Source organism: Haemaphysalis longicornis, unplaced genomic scaffold, assembly GCF_048455015.1.
Source record: "Haemaphysalis longicornis isolate Haplotype H1 unplaced genomic scaffold, Haemaphysalis longicornis Haplotype H1 scaffold_2, whole genome shotgun sequence".
Taxonomy (NCBI): Eukaryota; Metazoa; Arthropoda; class Arachnida; order Ixodida; family Ixodidae; genus Haemaphysalis; species Haemaphysalis longicornis.
The window spans coordinates 77,058,970-77,075,701 of NW_027526295.1; the positions used below are offsets into that span (position 1 = coordinate 77,058,970).

Here is a 16,732-nt window from a genome sequence, read left to right on the forward strand (position 1 = left end):
GCATGGTATGGCCGATGGCGAGAATCGAAGCCTTACGTGCCTTTTTATAACACATTACACCAACAACCAGCATCTCTACCATTTCACCTGTTGTTCGGCAGGACACACGGCCGCCGCAACACATCACTCCATATCCTAGGGATCCCGCGACGTCGCACGAAGCCCTCAAGTCGCCGAACATTGCTGCGCGCACTTGGGGAACACTTTTGGAAACGAATGTGGCCTTGAGTCGTTGTGGTCACGCTGGCTAGACGTTGGGGAATGCTTCCGTTTGTCGCACATTAGCCGCAGGTGCTCCGGAAGTGCGAAATGCCTGCTTTCACGACCTTCGAGGGGCAGATAGAAAGACGAGTCAGTCACAGGTAATCCGCCGCGCCCAACGAAGGGTGGAAAATCGGCTAACTCGCCCGCTGCGCTGCGGCGAAGCATCATCTAGTGGTCCTTCCGCGCCCCCGCCACCGCCAGGGGGCAAACGAAACTTGGTGGGGGAAAAAAAAAATAGAAACAACTCTTTGAACGCAAATTAATACGGAAAGTTTTAAAAAGCAAAAGAGGATGCCATCGGCACTCGGTGTTCCCAGGTGGTCTCCCTCCCAAGTACTGACCGAGCCCAATGCTGCTTAGCTTCGGTGATCGGACGAGAACCGGCGTATTCAGCATGGTATGGCCGATGGCGAGAATCGAAGCCTTACGTGCCTTTTTATAACACATTACACCAACAACCAGCATCTCTACCATTTCACCTGTTGTTCGGCAGGACACACGGCCGCCGCAACACATCACTCCATATCCTAGGGATCCCGCGACGTCGCACGAAGCCCTCAAGTCGCCGAACATTGCTGCGCGCACTTGGGGAACACTTTTGGAAACGAATGTGGCCTTGAGTCGTTGTGGTCACGCTGGCTAGACGTTGGGGAATGCTTCCGTTTGTCGCACATTAGCCGCAGGTGCTCCGGAAGTGCGAAATGCCTGCTTTCACGACCTTCGAGGGGCAGATAGAAAGACGAGTCAGTCACAGGTAATCCGCCGCGCCCAACGAAGGGTGGAAAATCGGCTAACTCGCCCGCTGCGCTGCGGCGAAGCATCATCTAGTGGTCCTTCCGCGCCCCCGCCACCGCCAGGGGGCAAACGAAACTTGGTGGGGGAAAAAAAAAATAGAAACAACTCTTTGAACGCAAATTAATACGGAAAGTTTTAAAAAGCAAAAGAGGATGCCATCGGCACTCGGTGTTCCCAGGTGGTCTCCCTCCCAAGTACTGACCGAGCCCAATGCTGCTTAGCTTCGGTGATCGGACGAGAACCGGCGTATTCAGCATGGTATGGCCGATGGCGAGAATCGAAGCCTTACGTGCCTTTTTATAACACATTACACCAACAACCAGCATCTCTACCATTTCACCTGTTGTTCGGCAGGACACACGGCCGCCGCAACACATCACTCCATATCCTAGGGATCCCGCGACGTCGCACGAAGCCCTCAAGTCGCCGAACATTGCTGCGCGCACTTGGGGAACACTTTTGGAAACGAATGTGGCCTTGAGTCGTTGTGGTCACGCTGGCTAGACGTTGGGGAATGCTTCCGTTTGTCGCACATTAGCCGCAGGTGCTCCGGAAGTGCGAAATGCCTGCTTTCACGACCTTCGAGGGGCAGATAGAAAGACGAGTCAGTCACAGGTAATCCGCCGCGCCCAACGAAGGGTGGAAAATCGGCTAACTCGCCCGCTGCGCTGCGGCGAAGCATCATCTAGTGGTCCTTCCGCGCCCCCGCCACCGCCAGGGGGCAAACGAAACTTGGTGGGGGAAAAAAAAAATAGAAACAACTCTTTGAACGCAAATTAATACGGAAAGTTTTAAAAAGCAAAAGAGGATGCCATCGGCACTCGGTGTTCCCAGGTGGTCTCCCTCCCAAGTACTGACCGAGCCCAATGCTGCTTAGCTTCGGTGATCGGACGAGAACCGGCGTATTCAGCATGGTATGGCCGATGGCGAGAATCGAAGCCTTACGTGCCTTTTTATAACACATTACACCAACAACCAGCATCTCTACCATTTCACCTGTTGTTCGGCAGGACACACGGCCGCCGCAACACATCACTCCATATCCTAGGGATCCCGCGACGTCGCACGAAGCCCTCAAGTCGCCGAACATTGCTGCGCGCACTTGGGGAACACTTTTGGAAACGAATGTGGCCTTGAGTCGTTGTGGTCACGCTGGCTAGACGTTGGGGAATGCTTCCGTTTGTCGCACATTAGCCGCAGGTGCTCCGGAAGTGCGAAATGCCTGCTTTCACGACCTTCGAGGGGCAGATAGAAAGACGAGTCAGTCACAGGTAATCCGCCGCGCCCAACGAAGGGTGGAAAATCGGCTAACTCGCCCGCTGCGCTGCGGCGAAGCATCATCTAGTGGTCCTTCCGCGCCCCCGCCACCGCCAGGGGGCAAACGAAACTTGGTGGGGGAAAAAAAAATAGAAACAACTCTTTGAACGCAAATTAATACGGAAAGTTTTAAAAAGCAAAAGAGGATGCCATCGGCACTCGGTGTTCCCAGGTGGTCTCCCTCCCAAGTACTGACCGAGCCCAATGCTGCTTAGCTTCGGTGATCGGACGAGAACCGGCGTATTCAGCATGGTATGGCCGATGGCGAGAATCGAAGCCTTACGTGCCTTTTTATAACACATTACACCAACAACCAGCATCTCTACCATTTCACCTGTTGTTCGGCAGGACACACGGCCGCCGCAACACATCACTCCATATCCTAGGGATCCCGCGACGTCGCACGAAGCCCTCAAGTCGCCGAACATTGCTGCGCGCACTTGGGGAACACTTTTGGAAACGAATGTGGCCTTGAGTCGTTGTGGTCACGCTGGCTAGACGTTGGGGAATGCTTCCGTTTGTCGCACATTAGCCGCAGGTGCTCCGGAAGTGCGAAATGCCTGCTTTCACGACCTTCGAGGGGCAGATAGAAAGACGAGTCAGTCACAGGTAATCCGCCGCGCCCAACGAAGGGTGGAAAATCGGCTAACTCGCCCGCTGCGCTGCGGCGAAGCATCATCTAGTGGTCCTTCCGCGCCCCCGCCACCGCCAGGGGGCAAACGAAACTTGGTGGGGGAAAAAAAAAATAGAAACAACTCTTTGAACGCAAATTAATACGGAAAGTTTTAAAAAGCAAAAGAGGATGCCATCGGCACTCGGTGTTCCCAGGTGGTCTCCCTCCCAAGTACTGACCGAGCCCAATGCTGCTTAGCTTCGGTGATCGGACGAGAACCGGCGTATTCAGCATGGTATGGCCGATGGCGAGAATCGAAGCCTTACGTGCCTTTTTATAACACATTACACCAACAACCAGCATCTCTACCATTTCACCTGTTGTTCGGCAGGACACACGGCCGCCGCAACACATCACTCCATATCCTAGGGATCCCGCGACGTCGCACGAAGCCCTCAAGTCGCCGAACATTGCTGCGCGCACTTGGGGAACACTTTTGGAAACGAATGTGGCCTTGAGTCGTTGTGGTCACGCTGGCTAGACGTTGGGGAATGCTTCCGTTTGTCGCACATTAGCCGCAGGTGCTCCGGAAGTGCGAAATGCCTGCTTTCACGACCTTCGAGGGGCAGATAGAAAGACGAGTCAGTCACAGGTAATCCGCCGCGCCCAACGAAGGGTGGAAAATCGGCTAACTCGCCCGCTGCGCTGCGGCGAAGCATCATCTAGTGGTCCTTCCGCGCCCCCGCCACCGCCAGGGGGCAAACGAAACTTGGTGGGGGAAAAAAAAAATAGAAACAACTCTTTGAACGCAAATTAATACGGAAAGTTTTAAAAAGCAAAAGAGGATGCCATCGGCACTCGGTGTTCCCAGGTGGTCTCCCTCCCAAGTACTGACCGAGCCCAATGCTGCTTAGCTTCGGTGATCGGACGAGAACCGGCGTATTCAGCATGGTATGGCCGATGGCGAGAATCGAAGCCTTACGTGCCTTTTTATAACACATTACACCAACAACCAGCATCTCTACCATTTCACCTGTTGTTCGGCAGGACACACGGCCGCCGCAACACATCACTCCATATCCTAGGGATCCCGCGACGTCGCACGAAGCCCTCAAGTCGCCGAACATTGCTGCGCGCACTTGGGGAACACTTTTGGAAACGAATGTGGCCTTGAGTCGTTGTGGTCACGCTGGCTAGACGTTGGGGAATGCTTCCGTTTGTCGCACATTAGCCGCAGGTGCTCCGGAAGTGCGAAATGCCTGCTTTCACGACCTTCGAGGGGCAGATAGAAAGACGAGTCAGTCACAGGTAATCCGCCGCGCCCAACGAAGGGTGGAAAATCGGCTAACTCGCCCGCTGCGCTGCGGCGAAGCATCATCTAGTGGTCCTTCCGCGCCCCCGCCACCGCCAGGGGGCAAACGAAACTTGGTGGGGGAAAAAAAAAATAGAAACAACTCTTTGAACGCAAATTAATACGGAAAGTTTTAAAAAGCAAAAGAGGATGCCATCGGCACTCGGTGTTCCCAGGTGGTCTCCCTCCCAAGTACTGACCGAGCCCAATGCTGCTTAGCTTCGGTGATCGGACGAGAACGGCGTATTCAGCATGGTATGGCCGATGGCGAGAATCGAAGCCTTACGTGCCTTTTTATAACACATTACACCAACAACCAGCATCTCTACCATTTCACCTGTTGTTCGGCAGGACACACGGCCGCCGCAACACATCACTCCATATCCTAGGGATCCCGCGACGTCGCACGAAGCCCTCAAGTCGCCGAACATTGCTGCGCGCACTTGGGGAACACTTTTGGAAACGAATGTGGCCTTGAGTCGTTGTGGTCACGCTGGCTAGACGTTGGGGAATGCTTCCGTTTGTCGCACATTAGCCGCAGGTGCTCCGGAAGTGCGAAATGCCTGCTTTCACGACCTTCGAGGGGCAGATAGAAAGACGAGTCAGTCACAGGTAATCCGCCGCGCCCAACGAAGGGTGGAAAATCGGCTAACTCGCCCGCTGCGCTGCGGCGAAGCATCATCTAGTGGTCCTTCCGCGCCCCCGCCACCGCCAGGGGGCAAACGAAACTTGGTGGGGGAAAAAAAAATAGAAACAACTCTTTGAACGCAAATTAATACGGAAAGTTTTAAAAAGCAAAAGAGGATGCCATCGGCACTCGGTGTTCCCAGGTGGTCTCCCTCCCAAGTACTGACCGAGCCCAATGCTGCTTAGCTTCGGTGATCGGACGAGAACCGGCGTATTCAGCATGGTATGGCCGATGGCGAGAATCGAAGCCTTACGTGCCTTTTTATAACACATTACACCAACAACCAGCATCTCTACCATTTCACCTGTTGTTCGGCAGGACACACGGCCGCCGCAACACATCACTCCATATCCTAGGGATCCCGCGACGTCGCACGAAGCCCTCAAGTCGCCGAACATTGCTGCGCGCACTTGGGGAACACTTTTGGAAACGAATGTGGCCTTGAGTCGTTGTGGTCACGCTGGCTAGACGTTGGGGAATGCTTCCGTTTGTCGCACATTAGCCGCAGGTGCTCCGGAAGTGCGAAATGCCTGCTTTCACGACCTTCGAGGGGCAGATAGAAAGACGAGTCAGTCACAGGTAATCCGCCGCGCCCAACGAAGGGTGGAAAATCGGCTAACTCGCCCGCTGCGCTGCGGCGAAGCATCATCTAGTGGTCCTTCCGCGCCCCCGCCACCGCCAGGGGCAAACGAAACTTGGTGGGGGAAAAAAAAAATAGAAACAACTCTTTGAACGCAAATTAATACGGAAAGTTTTAAAAAGCAAAAGAGGATGCCATCGGCACTCGGTGTTCCCAGGTGGTCTCCCTCCCAAGTACTGACCGAGCCCAATGCTGCTTAGCTTCGGTGATCGGACGAGAACCGGCGTATTCAGCATGGTATGGCCGATGGCGAGAATCGAAGCCTTACGTGCCTTTTTATAACACATTACACCAACAACCAGCATCTCTACCATTTCACCTGTTGTTCGGCAGGACACACGGCCGCCGCAACACATCACTCCATATCCTAGGGATCCCGCGACGTCGCACGAAGCCCTCAAGTCGCCGAACATTGCTGCGCGCACTTGGGGAACACTTTTGGAAACGAATGTGGCCTTGAGTCGTTGTGGTCACGCTGGCTAGACGTTGGGGAATGCTTCCGTTTGTCGCACATTAGCCGCAGGTGCTCCGGAAGTGCGAAATGCCTGCTTTCACGACCTTCGAGGGGCAGATAGAAAGACGAGTCAGTCACAGGTAATCCGCCGCGCCCAACGAAGGGTGGAAAATCGGCTAACTCGCCCGCTGCGCTGCGGCGAAGCATCATCTAGTGGTCCTTCCGCGCCCCCGCCACCGCCAGGGGGCAAACGAAACTTGGTGGGGGAAAAAAAAAATAGAAACAACTCTTTGAACGCAAATTAATACGGAAAGTTTTAAAAAGCAAAAGAGGATGCCATCGGCACTCGGTGTTCCCAGGTGGTCTCCCTCCCAAGTACTGACCGAGCCCAATGCTGCTTAGCTTCGGTGATCGGACGAGAACCGGCGTATTCAGCATGGTATGGCCGATGGCGAGAATCGAAGCCTTACGTGCCTTTTTATAACACATTACACCAACAACCAGCATCTCTACCATTTCACCTGTTGTTCGGCAGGACACACGGCCGCCGCAACACATCACTCCATATCCTAGGGATCCCGCGACGTCGCACGAAGCCCTCAAGTCGCCGAACATTGCTGCGCGCACTTGGGGAACACTTTTGGAAACGAATGTGGCCTTGAGTCGTTGTGGTCACGCTGGCTAGACGTTGGGGAATGCTTCCGTTTGTCGCACATTAGCCGCAGGTGCTCCGGAAGTGCGAAATGCCTGCTTTCACGACCTTCGAGGGGCAGATAGAAAGACGAGTCAGTCACAGGTAATCCGCCGCGCCCAACGAAGGGTGGAAAATCGGCTAACTCGCCCGCTGCGCTGCGGCGAAGCATCATCTAGTGGTCCTTCCGCGCCCCCGCCACCGCCAGGGGGCAAACGAAACTTGGTGGGGGAAAAAAAAAATAGAAACAACTCTTTGAACGCAAATTAATACGGAAAGTTTTAAAAAGCAAAAGAGGATGCCATCGGCACTCGGTGTTCCCAGGTGGTCTCCCTCCCAAGTACTGACCGAGCCCAATGCTGCTTAGCTTCGGTGATCGGACGAGAACCGGCGTATTCAGCATGGTATGGCCGATGGCGAGAATCGAAGCCTTACGTGCCTTTTTATAACACATTACACCAACAACCAGCATCTCTACCATTTCACCTGTTGTTCGGCAGGACACACGGCCGCCGCAACACATCACTCCATATCCTAGGGATCCCGCGACGTCGCACGAAGCCCTCAAGTCGCCGAACATTGCTGCGCGCACTTGGGGAACACTTTTGGAAACGAATGTGGCCTTGAGTCGTTGTGGTCACGCTGGCTAGACGTTGGGGAATGCTTCCGTTTGTCGCACATTAGCCGCAGGTGCTCCGGAAGTGCGAAATGCCTGCTTTCACGACCTTCGAGGGGCAGATAGAAAGACGAGTCAGTCACAGGTAATCCGCCGCGCCCAACGAAGGGTGGAAAATCGGCTAACTCGCCCGCTGCGCTGCGGCGAAGCATCATCTAGTGGTCCTTCCGCGCCCCCGCCACCGCCAGGGGGCAAACGAAACTTGGTGGGGGAAAAAAAAATAGAAACAACTCTTTGAACGCAAATTAATACGGAAAGTTTTAAAAAGCAAAAGAGGATGCCATCGGCACTCGGTGTTCCCAGGTGGTCTCCCTCCCAAGTACTGACCGAGCCCAATGCTGCTTAGCTTCGGTGATCGGACGAGAACCGGCGTATTCAGCATGGTATGGCCGATGGCGAGAATCGAAGCCTTACGTGCCTTTTTATAACACATTACACCAACAACCAGCATCTCTACCATTTCACCTGTTGTTCGGCAGGACACACGGCCGCCGCAACACATCACTCCATATCCTAGGGATCCCGCGACGTCGCACGAAGCCCTCAAGTCGCCGAACATTGCTGCGCGCACTTGGGGAACACTTTTGGAAACGAATGTGGCCTTGAGTCGTTGTGGTCACGCTGGCTAGACGTTGGGGAATGCTTCCGTTTGTCGCACATTAGCCGCAGGTGCTCCGGAAGTGCGAAATGCCTGCTTTCACGACCTTCGAGGGGCAGATAGAAAGACGAGTCAGTCACAGGTAATCCGCCGCGCCCAACGAAGGGTGGAAAATCGGCTAACTCGCCCGCTGCGCTGCGGCGAAGCATCATCTAGTGGTCCTTCCGCGCCCCCGCCACCGCCAGGGGGCAAACGAAACTTGGTGGGGGAAAAAAAAAATAGAAACAACTCTTTGAACGCAAATTAATACGGAAAGTTTTAAAAAGCAAAAGAGGATGCCATCGGCACTCGGTGTTCCCAGGTGGTCTCCCTCCCAAGTACTGACCGAGCCCAATGCTGCTTAGCTTCGGTGATCGGACGAGAACCGGCGTATTCAGCATGGTATGGCCGATGGCGAGAATCGAAGCCTTACGTGCCTTTTTATAACACATTACACCAACAACCAGCATCTCTACCATTTCACCTGTTGTTCGGCAGGACACACGGCCGCCGCAACACATCACTCCATATCCTAGGGATCCCGCGACGTCGCACGAAGCCCTCAAGTCGCCGAACATTGCTGCGCGCACTTGGGGAACACTTTTGGAAACGAATGTGGCCTTGAGTCGTTGTGGTCACGCTGGCTAGACGTTGGGGAATGCTTCCGTTTGTCGCACATTAGCCGCAGGTGCTCCGGAAGTGCGAAATGCCTGCTTTCACGACCTTCGAGGGGCAGATAGAAAGACGAGTCAGTCACAGGTAATCCGCCGCGCCCAACGAAGGGTGGAAAATCGGCTAACTCGCCCGCTGCGCTGCGGCGAAGCATCATCTAGTGGTCCTTCCGCGCCCCCGCCACCGCCAGGGGGCAAACGAAACTTGGTGGGGGAAAAAAAAATAGAAACAACTCTTTGAACGCAAATTAATACGGAAAGTTTTAAAAAGCAAAAGAGGATGCCATCGGCACTCGGTGTTCCCAGGTGGTCTCCCTCCCAAGTACTGACCGAGCCCAATGCTGCTTAGCTTCGGTGATCGGACGAGAACCGGCGTATTCAGCATGGTATGGCCGATGGCGAGAATCGAAGCCTTACGTGCCTTTTTATAACACATTACACCAACAACCAGCATCTCTACCATTTCACCTGTTGTTCGGCAGGACACACGGCCGCCGCAACACATCACTCCATATCCTAGGGATCCCGCGACGTCGCACGAAGCCCTCAAGTCGCCGAACATTGCTGCGCGCACTTGGGGAACACTTTTGGAAACGAATGTGGCCTTGAGTCGTTGTGGTCACGCTGGCTAGACGTTGGGGAATGCTTCCGTTTGTCGCACATTAGCCGCAGGTGCTCCGGAAGTGCGAAATGCCTGCTTTCACGACCTTCGAGGGGCAGATAGAAAGACGAGTCAGTCACAGGTAATCCGCCGCGCCCAACGAAGGGTGGAAAATCGGCTAACTCGCCCGCTGCGCTGCGGCGAAGCATCATCTAGTGGTCCTTCCGCGCCCCCGCCACCGCCAGGGGGCAAACGAAACTTGGTGGGGGAAAAAAAAAATAGAAACAACTCTTTGAACGCAAATTAATACGGAAAGTTTTAAAAAGCAAAAGAGGATGCCATCGGCACTCGGTGTTCCCAGGTGGTCTCCCTCCCAAGTACTGACCGAGCCCAATGCTGCTTAGCTTCGGTGATCGGACGAGAACCGGCGTATTCAGCATGGTATGGCCGATGGCGAGAATCGAAGCCTTACGTGCCTTTTTATAACACATTACACCAACAACCAGCATCTCTACCATTTCACCTGTTGTTCGGCAGGACACACGGCCGCCGCAACACATCACTCCATATCCTAGGGATCCCGCGACGTCGCACGAAGCCCTCAAGTCGCCGAACATTGCTGCGCGCACTTGGGGAACACTTTTGGAAACGAATGTGGCCTTGAGTCGTTGTGGTCACGCTGGCTAGACGTTGGGGAATGCTTCCGTTTGTCGCACATTAGCCGCAGGTGCTCCGGAAGTGCGAAATGCCTGCTTTCACGACCTTCGAGGGGCAGATAGAAAGACGAGTCAGTCACAGGTAATCCGCCGCGCCCAACGAAGGGTGGAAAATCGGCTAACTCGCCCGCTGCGCTGCGGCGAAGCATCATCTAGTGGTCCTTCCGCGCCCCCGCCACCGCCAGGGGGCAAACGAAACTTGGTGGGGGAAAAAAAAAATAGAAACAACTCTTTGAACGCAAATTAATACGGAAAGTTTTAAAAAGCAAAAGAGGATGCCATCGGCACTCGGTGTTCCCAGGTGGTCTCCCTCCCAAGTACTGACCGAGCCCAATGCTGCTTAGCTTCGGTGATCGGACGAGAACCGGCGTATTCAGCATGGTATGGCCGATGGCGAGAATCGAAGCCTTACGTGCCTTTTTATAACACATTACACCAACAACCAGCATCTCTACCATTTCACCTGTTGTTCGGCAGGACACACGGCCGCCGCAACACATCACTCCATATCCTAGGGATCCCGCGACGTCGCACGAAGCCCTCAAGTCGCCGAACATTGCTGCGCGCACTTGGGGAACACTTTTGGAAACGAATGTGGCCTTGAGTCGTTGTGGTCACGCTGGCTAGACGTTGGGGAATGCTTCCGTTTGTCGCACATTAGCCGCAGGTGCTCCGGAAGTGCGAAATGCCTGCTTTCACGACCTTCGAGGGGCAGATAGAAAGACGAGTCAGTCACAGGTAATCCGCCGCGCCCAACGAAGGGTGGAAAATCGGCTAACTCGCCCGCTGCGCTGCGGCGAAGCATCATCTAGTGGTCCTTCCGCGCCCCCGCCACCGCCAGGGGGCAAACGAAACTTGGTGGGGGAAAAAAAAAATAGAAACAACTCTTTGAACGCAAATTAATACGGAAAGTTTTAAAAAGCAAAAGAGGATGCCATCGGCACTCGGTGTTCCCAGGTGGTCTCCCTCCCAAGTACTGACCGAGCCCAATGCTGCTTAGCTTCGGTGATCGGACGAGAACCGGCGTATTCAGCATGGTATGGCCGATGGCGAGAATCGAAGCCTTACGTGCCTTTTTATAACACATTACACCAACAACCAGCATCTCTACCATTTCACCTGTTGTTCGGCAGGACACACGGCCGCCGCAACACATCACTCCATATCCTAGGGATCCCGCGACGTCGCACGAAGCCCTCAAGTCGCCGAACATTGCTGCGCGCACTTGGGGAACACTTTTGGAAACGAATGTGGCCTTGAGTCGTTGTGGTCACGCTGGCTAGACGTTGGGGAATGCTTCCGTTTGTCGCACATTAGCCGCAGGTGCTCCGGAAGTGCGAAATGCCTGCTTTCACGACCTTCGAGGGGCAGATAGAAAGACGAGTCAGTCACAGGTAATCCGCCGCGCCCAACGAAGGGTGGAAAATCGGCTAACTCGCCCGCTGCGCTGCGGCGAAGCATCATCTAGTGGTCCTTCCGCGCCCCCGCCACCGCCAGGGGGCAAACGAAACTTGGTGGGGGAAAAAAAAAATAGAAACAACTCTTTGAACGCAAATTAATACGGAAAGTTTTAAAAAGCAAAAGAGGATGCCATCGGCACTCGGTGTTCCCAGGTGGTCTCCCTCCCAAGTACTGACCGAGCCCAATGCTGCTTAGCTTCGGTGATCGGACGAGAACCGGCGTATTCAGCATGGTATGGCCGATGGCGAGAATCGAAGCCTTACGTGCCTTTTTATAACACATTACACCAACAACCAGCATCTCTACCATTTCACCTGTTGTTCGGCAGGACACACGGCCGCCGCAACACATCACTCCATATCCTAGGGATCCCGCGACGTCGCACGAAGCCCTCAAGTCGCCGAACATTGCTGCGCGCACTTGGGGAACACTTTTGGAAACGAATGTGGCCTTGAGTCGTTGTGGTCACGCTGGCTAGACGTTGGGGAATGCTTCCGTTTGTCGCACATTAGCCGCAGGTGCTCCGGAAGTGCGAAATGCCTGCTTTCACGACCTTCGAGGGGCAGATAGAAAGACGAGTCAGTCACAGGTAATCCGCCGCGCCCAACGAAGGGTGGAAAATCGGCTAACTCGCCCGCTGCGCTGCGGCGAAGCATCATCTAGTGGTCCTTCCGCGCCCCCGCCACCGCCAGGGGGCAAACGAAACTTGGTGGGGGAAAAAAAAAATAGAAACAACTCTTTGAACGCAAATTAATACGGAAAGTTTTAAAAAGCAAAAGAGGATGCCATCGGCACTCGGTGTTCCCAGGTGGTCTCCCTCCCAAGTACTGACCGAGCCCAATGCTGCTTAGCTTCGGTGATCGGACGAGAACCGGCGTATTCAGCATGGTATGGCCGATTTTTTTTTTTTTTTTTTTTTTTTTTTTTTTTTTCTTTATTGCAAAACTCAACAAGAGCACTTCAAAACAGCATTTTTCTCAGTGTAACAAACAATCACTTCACAACCACATTAAATGATATTTACATTCCAATGGACTTTCATTTCAATCAATTCGTTACATAAATCCAGAACATGATCGTCATAACACATTTTTATCACTTCACGGACCTTGCACACGTTTTCAATAAAATAACCATGAACGGATCGGGCATTTACATCATTATGCCGTACCGCTAGCCTGCTCTGCCATATTGCGTGCAACCCCAGAAGAAAAATGAGGTCGTACGGGATTACATCTGGTTGTAACTCGAGATAGCGGATGCCTTGAGCAGTCAAAGGTAGTTCTTTCTTAATTGTTCTCTGGAGGACGTCCCAGAAGAAAACTGCGTCCCAGCAGTCCAGAAAAACATGTTCTATGGTCTCTGGTTTCTTACACAGGTAGCAGTCAGGTCCCCATGGCAGGTAAAATCCCCTCCTCTCCTGCCATGTCATGACAGGAAGAGTGTTCGTATGCAGGTTGAAAAAGAAAGACTTAATCCCACCAGGAACAGCCATTTTCTTCACTCTCTTTAGCACGTCAGGCCGGTGTCTACTCTTATACATGGAGCGATATACTGGTTCTGGAAACAGGGTTTCCACTAAATCCCGAGATAGTCTTTTACGGGTCACAGTAGAAAGATAGTCTAATGAAAAACGCACCGACAAGAAACGAAAAGCTGACACCACTTCACGCAGGTACCCGCCTCCTCTGTACGATATATAATCTACAGTGGACACAACATAATCAGGTAGTGCCGAGGCCAACAGGATTTGCAAGCATGTGCGAACAAATGGGTCCGACTGGTCCCTTAGATACAAAAATCTTGACACTACCTGCTTGACAAACAGGTGTGAAAGCCCCAGACCCCCGTCCCCAAGTCTTCTAAACAAATTACTACGGCTCGTCCGCTCAAACGAAGACTGCCAGACAAACACTGCAAATACTCGGTGGAACTTTTGTACATTGACTCTGGCACATGACAAAACCTGCATAACGTACCAGAGCCTGGCTACTAGAAACGTGTTACAGACGGTTGCCCGCGCAAAAATAGACAACTGCCTCCCTCCCCACGATAACGTGCTCGCACGCACCTCCTGAACCCTCTCCCCCCAGTAGGCTGTGTTTTCCTTATAACGGTCTAAAGGCACGCCCAAATACTTGGATGGCGTGGTGAACCACTGCATACCCCCATAAACCGATGGTGTTTCCTCCCATTCACCGTGCCACAGGCCTACACATTTGCTCAAATTGACCTTGCTACCTGTGACTTCACAAAATCTCTGTGTCAGGGACAGGGTGTTTCGAACGCTTTCTTTGTCCGCGCAAAAGAAAGCCACGTCGTCAGCGTACGCCAGAACTTTTACCTCGCACGCTTGAACGCAAAAGCCTCGGATACTGCCACTGGCAATTACCCTGGCACACAATGGCTCTAGATAAAGAGCGAAAAGCAGGGGACTCAATGGACATCCTTGTCTCACGGAGGAGTAAACCCTTATCTGTTCTGTAAGTTTCTTGTTAACTATGATGTTGGTGGTACAGTTATTGTACGCCATCCTTATCCCTTTGGTGACAACGGATCCTACTTTAACATGCTCCAGAATAGAAAAGAGAACGCTATGACACACGCGGTCAAAGGCTTTCTCAAGGTCTACCTGTACCATAGCTACAGTGCGATGGTCTGCATCGCAGTACTCGAGGATACTTCGAGCCACATGAATGTTTGAAAAGATTGTTCTGCCCTTAATTCCGCATGTTTGATGCGGGCCTATTATCCCTGTTATGACACTTTGTAATCTGCTGGCCAAGACTTTCATGAGTACTTTATAATCTGTGTTGGTCAACGTAATTGGTCTGTACCCTGTAACTTTAATTAATATTTCTGGCGTTTCCCCCTTCGGAATCAAAACCGTGTGAGCCTTGGAAAAGGAAGGAGGGAGACGGCCAAGCTCAAAAGATTCCTTAAACACTCCATGAAGGAGACCCGCAACTTCCCCTTTAAACTTCTTATAAAACACTGAACTGATTCCGTCAGGTCCTGGTGATTTACCCGAGTTCAAGTTGTCGATAGCCTCTTCGATTTCGCTCAGGGTGATCTCCCTTTCCATCATTTCAGTACTTTCGCTATCCAGTTGCGGCAGTACGTTCAAAAACTCTGTTTCGAAACCGTTTTCGGTCGGGTTCTTCAGTGCAAAAAGTTCCTTATAATATTGGGTGAAAGCTTGCGCTATTTCCGCCTCATCCCTAGTTAAAACACCTGCCCATTCTATTTCGCCAATATCTTGTTTGCGTGCATGACGCTTTTCGTCGGCTATGGCCCGTTTTGTTGGCTGCTCACCCGCCAGATATTTTTCAGCTCGTGCTCTCACTGCAGCTCCTTTGTATTTATCTATATCTATCCTTTCGAGCTCCTGTTTTGTTTTATTTATATCCTCAATAAATATTCCCGGCCGCTTTGTTTCTTCTTCAATTAAAGATTTTAGGTTGCGGCGTAAGAGTGTTTCCTTCTGTATATCACTTCTTCTTATCATACTAGATCTTTCTATGGCCATAAGTTTAACTTTTTGTTTAAAGCACTCCCATGCTTCGCTTTTACTATTGCAATTTCTTCCGTAGTCGTTATCGCAGTAATTTTTTACACTACCAACAAACTCTTTATCCTCAAGCAGCCTCGCGTTGATTTTCCACAAGGACCAGTTAAACTTATGACTACGCTTGATTTTTTCCCCTAGGGATACCGCTACCAAACAATGGTCGCTAAAAGACACTTCTTCAACTTTATATTCTCTACAACAAGGCACCAATTCAGCGGAGACATAAATGCGGTCTAAACGCGCATGACTCGCGCCCTGGAAGTGTGTATAATGTACTGTTTTCGCTTCTTCGCCTACCAATGCCACATCTTCCAGACCACTGTATGCCACGATTTTGGCAAGCAGCTTCGCGCTGCGATCTACAGCTGCGTCCTGATTTGACCGATCTTTACGCTCGCACACACAATTAAAGTCTCCTAGTATTATTAACACTCTTTCGGTTTCAAGGTAGTTTTCTATACTTTCAAAAAAAGTGTATCGCGCAGCAGGTTTTGTCGGCGCATATAAACACACTACTCTAAAATCAATGTCAGCATAAATGAAATCACACAAAACAAATCTACCATCCTTACAGCTGACTACATTTTGAATCACTACTTCTAACGACTTCCTAATTAACAGGCAACACCCAGCTGAAAATCCAGACGAGTGGCTCACTGCAACCATGAAATTTTTCACAAATGGCTCAACCATGCTGTCAGTGTGTGCTTCGGTTTCAACTTTAGTTTCCTGAATGCCAAGAATGTCTAGCTGATTTTTATTAATTAAAGAAGACACACTGTTTCGCCTCTTTTTAGACCCCAACCCTCGGACGTTTAGCGTCCCTATTTTTAAAGGTGCTTTCAGCTTAAGATTGATTTTAAAAAAACAGAAGTAAAATACAGACCCCGAAACCGCGTGAAAAGGAGAGGCAAACAAACACCAAAGAACTCACGCTAGCCACCATACGCCAGAACCATTCTGTCCCCTCACTCGTTCACAGGCGGCGGTCACCCGCTACCTCCATCGTCAGGTTTTTGTTCGCGGGTCAGTGAAGTGGATCGCTGCGAGAGGCTTCCAAATTTCTTTTTCCTCCCCACCACCTTCCACTCGTTTTCCAGCCGCCGCAGCCGCTGAGCCGCGAGAGCCTCTTCCCCCGCGTCGCGGGGCCTTTTCGCAGAAGCCGGTGTGGCATCCATGGCCCCCTCCGAGCTGCTCCCTTCCTCCTCACTGTTTTCGGGCTCGGCCAGAATCGCGTTCTTCTCGCTCTCTTTCGTCTCGTCCAATTCTTGGGTTGTTTCCTCCTCCTTTCTCCCGGCTTCCTCACCAACTTGCTCGGTCCCTTCTGCTGGGGCAGCCATCTTGGGAGCCGGCTCATTGTTCGCTGCCAGGGGGGCCAGCACGCCATCGCCGTCTCCGCCGCTGCCCGTGCTGCTGGTTGACACCGGCGCCGCGCTTGCCGCTCGCTCCGCTTCCTCCTGATCCATAAGATCTGGAGCGACCTCATTCCCGCGACGGTTTCCCGTCACGTTCGCGTAAGTACGAACACAGTCGTGCCGCACGTGCCCGAAAACGCGGCACTTCGAGCACTGCGGCGTCGCACAGTC

At 52.4% G+C, this 16,732-nt stretch overlaps 17 non-coding genes and 2 pseudogenes across 17 annotated transcripts; all 19 read right to left on the reverse strand.

The window, feature by feature from the left end:
• Window positions 1–556: 556 nt before the first annotated feature.
• On the reverse strand, window positions 557–675 carry LOC144171030 (5S ribosomal RNA). The gene has a single exon (XR_013322762.1). It is a non-coding gene; the product is annotated as a 5S ribosomal RNA (ribosomal RNA).
• Window positions 676–1,212: 537 nt separating this feature from the next.
• LOC144171031 (5S ribosomal RNA) lies at window positions 1,213–1,331 on the reverse strand. The gene has a single exon (XR_013322763.1). It is a non-coding gene; the product is annotated as a 5S ribosomal RNA (ribosomal RNA).
• Window positions 1,332–1,868: 537 nt separating this feature from the next.
• Window positions 1,869–1,987, reverse strand: LOC144171032 (5S ribosomal RNA). Its single transcript, XR_013322764.1, has one exon. It is a non-coding gene; the product is annotated as a 5S ribosomal RNA (ribosomal RNA).
• Window positions 1,988–2,523: 536 nt separating this feature from the next.
• LOC144171033 (5S ribosomal RNA) lies at window positions 2,524–2,642 on the reverse strand. Its single transcript, XR_013322765.1, has one exon. It is a non-coding gene; the product is annotated as a 5S ribosomal RNA (ribosomal RNA).
• Window positions 2,643–3,179: 537 nt separating this feature from the next.
• On the reverse strand, window positions 3,180–3,298 carry LOC144171035 (5S ribosomal RNA). Its single transcript, XR_013322767.1, has one exon. It is a non-coding gene; the product is annotated as a 5S ribosomal RNA (ribosomal RNA).
• A 537-nt stretch (window positions 3,299–3,835) lies between these two features.
• Window positions 3,836–3,954, reverse strand: LOC144171036 (5S ribosomal RNA). The gene has a single exon (XR_013322768.1). It is a non-coding gene; the product is annotated as a 5S ribosomal RNA (ribosomal RNA).
• A 537-nt stretch (window positions 3,955–4,491) lies between these two features.
• On the reverse strand, window positions 4,492–4,609 carry LOC144171181 (5S ribosomal RNA; annotated as a pseudogene).
• A 536-nt stretch (window positions 4,610–5,145) lies between these two features.
• Window positions 5,146–5,264, reverse strand: LOC144171037 (5S ribosomal RNA). Its single transcript, XR_013322769.1, has one exon. It is a non-coding gene; the product is annotated as a 5S ribosomal RNA (ribosomal RNA).
• Window positions 5,265–5,800: 536 nt separating this feature from the next.
• LOC144171038 (5S ribosomal RNA) lies at window positions 5,801–5,919 on the reverse strand. The gene has a single exon (XR_013322770.1). It is a non-coding gene; the product is annotated as a 5S ribosomal RNA (ribosomal RNA).
• A 537-nt stretch (window positions 5,920–6,456) lies between these two features.
• Window positions 6,457–6,575, reverse strand: LOC144171039 (5S ribosomal RNA). Its single transcript, XR_013322771.1, has one exon. It is a non-coding gene; the product is annotated as a 5S ribosomal RNA (ribosomal RNA).
• A 537-nt stretch (window positions 6,576–7,112) lies between these two features.
• LOC144171040 (5S ribosomal RNA) lies at window positions 7,113–7,231 on the reverse strand. The gene has a single exon (XR_013322772.1). It is a non-coding gene; the product is annotated as a 5S ribosomal RNA (ribosomal RNA).
• A 536-nt stretch (window positions 7,232–7,767) lies between these two features.
• Window positions 7,768–7,886, reverse strand: LOC144171041 (5S ribosomal RNA). Its single transcript, XR_013322773.1, has one exon. It is a non-coding gene; the product is annotated as a 5S ribosomal RNA (ribosomal RNA).
• Window positions 7,887–8,423: 537 nt separating this feature from the next.
• On the reverse strand, window positions 8,424–8,542 carry LOC144171042 (5S ribosomal RNA). Its single transcript, XR_013322774.1, has one exon. It is a non-coding gene; the product is annotated as a 5S ribosomal RNA (ribosomal RNA).
• A 536-nt stretch (window positions 8,543–9,078) lies between these two features.
• Window positions 9,079–9,197, reverse strand: LOC144171043 (5S ribosomal RNA). Its single transcript, XR_013322775.1, has one exon. It is a non-coding gene; the product is annotated as a 5S ribosomal RNA (ribosomal RNA).
• Window positions 9,198–9,734: 537 nt separating this feature from the next.
• On the reverse strand, window positions 9,735–9,853 carry LOC144171044 (5S ribosomal RNA). Its single transcript, XR_013322776.1, has one exon. It is a non-coding gene; the product is annotated as a 5S ribosomal RNA (ribosomal RNA).
• Window positions 9,854–10,390: 537 nt separating this feature from the next.
• Window positions 10,391–10,509, reverse strand: LOC144171046 (5S ribosomal RNA). Its single transcript, XR_013322778.1, has one exon. It is a non-coding gene; the product is annotated as a 5S ribosomal RNA (ribosomal RNA).
• A 537-nt stretch (window positions 10,510–11,046) lies between these two features.
• On the reverse strand, window positions 11,047–11,165 carry LOC144171047 (5S ribosomal RNA). Its single transcript, XR_013322779.1, has one exon. It is a non-coding gene; the product is annotated as a 5S ribosomal RNA (ribosomal RNA).
• A 537-nt stretch (window positions 11,166–11,702) lies between these two features.
• On the reverse strand, window positions 11,703–11,821 carry LOC144171048 (5S ribosomal RNA). The gene has a single exon (XR_013322780.1). It is a non-coding gene; the product is annotated as a 5S ribosomal RNA (ribosomal RNA).
• A 537-nt stretch (window positions 11,822–12,358) lies between these two features.
• Window positions 12,359–12,477, reverse strand: LOC144171177 (5S ribosomal RNA; annotated as a pseudogene).
• Window positions 12,478–16,732: the final 4,255 nt, after the last annotated feature.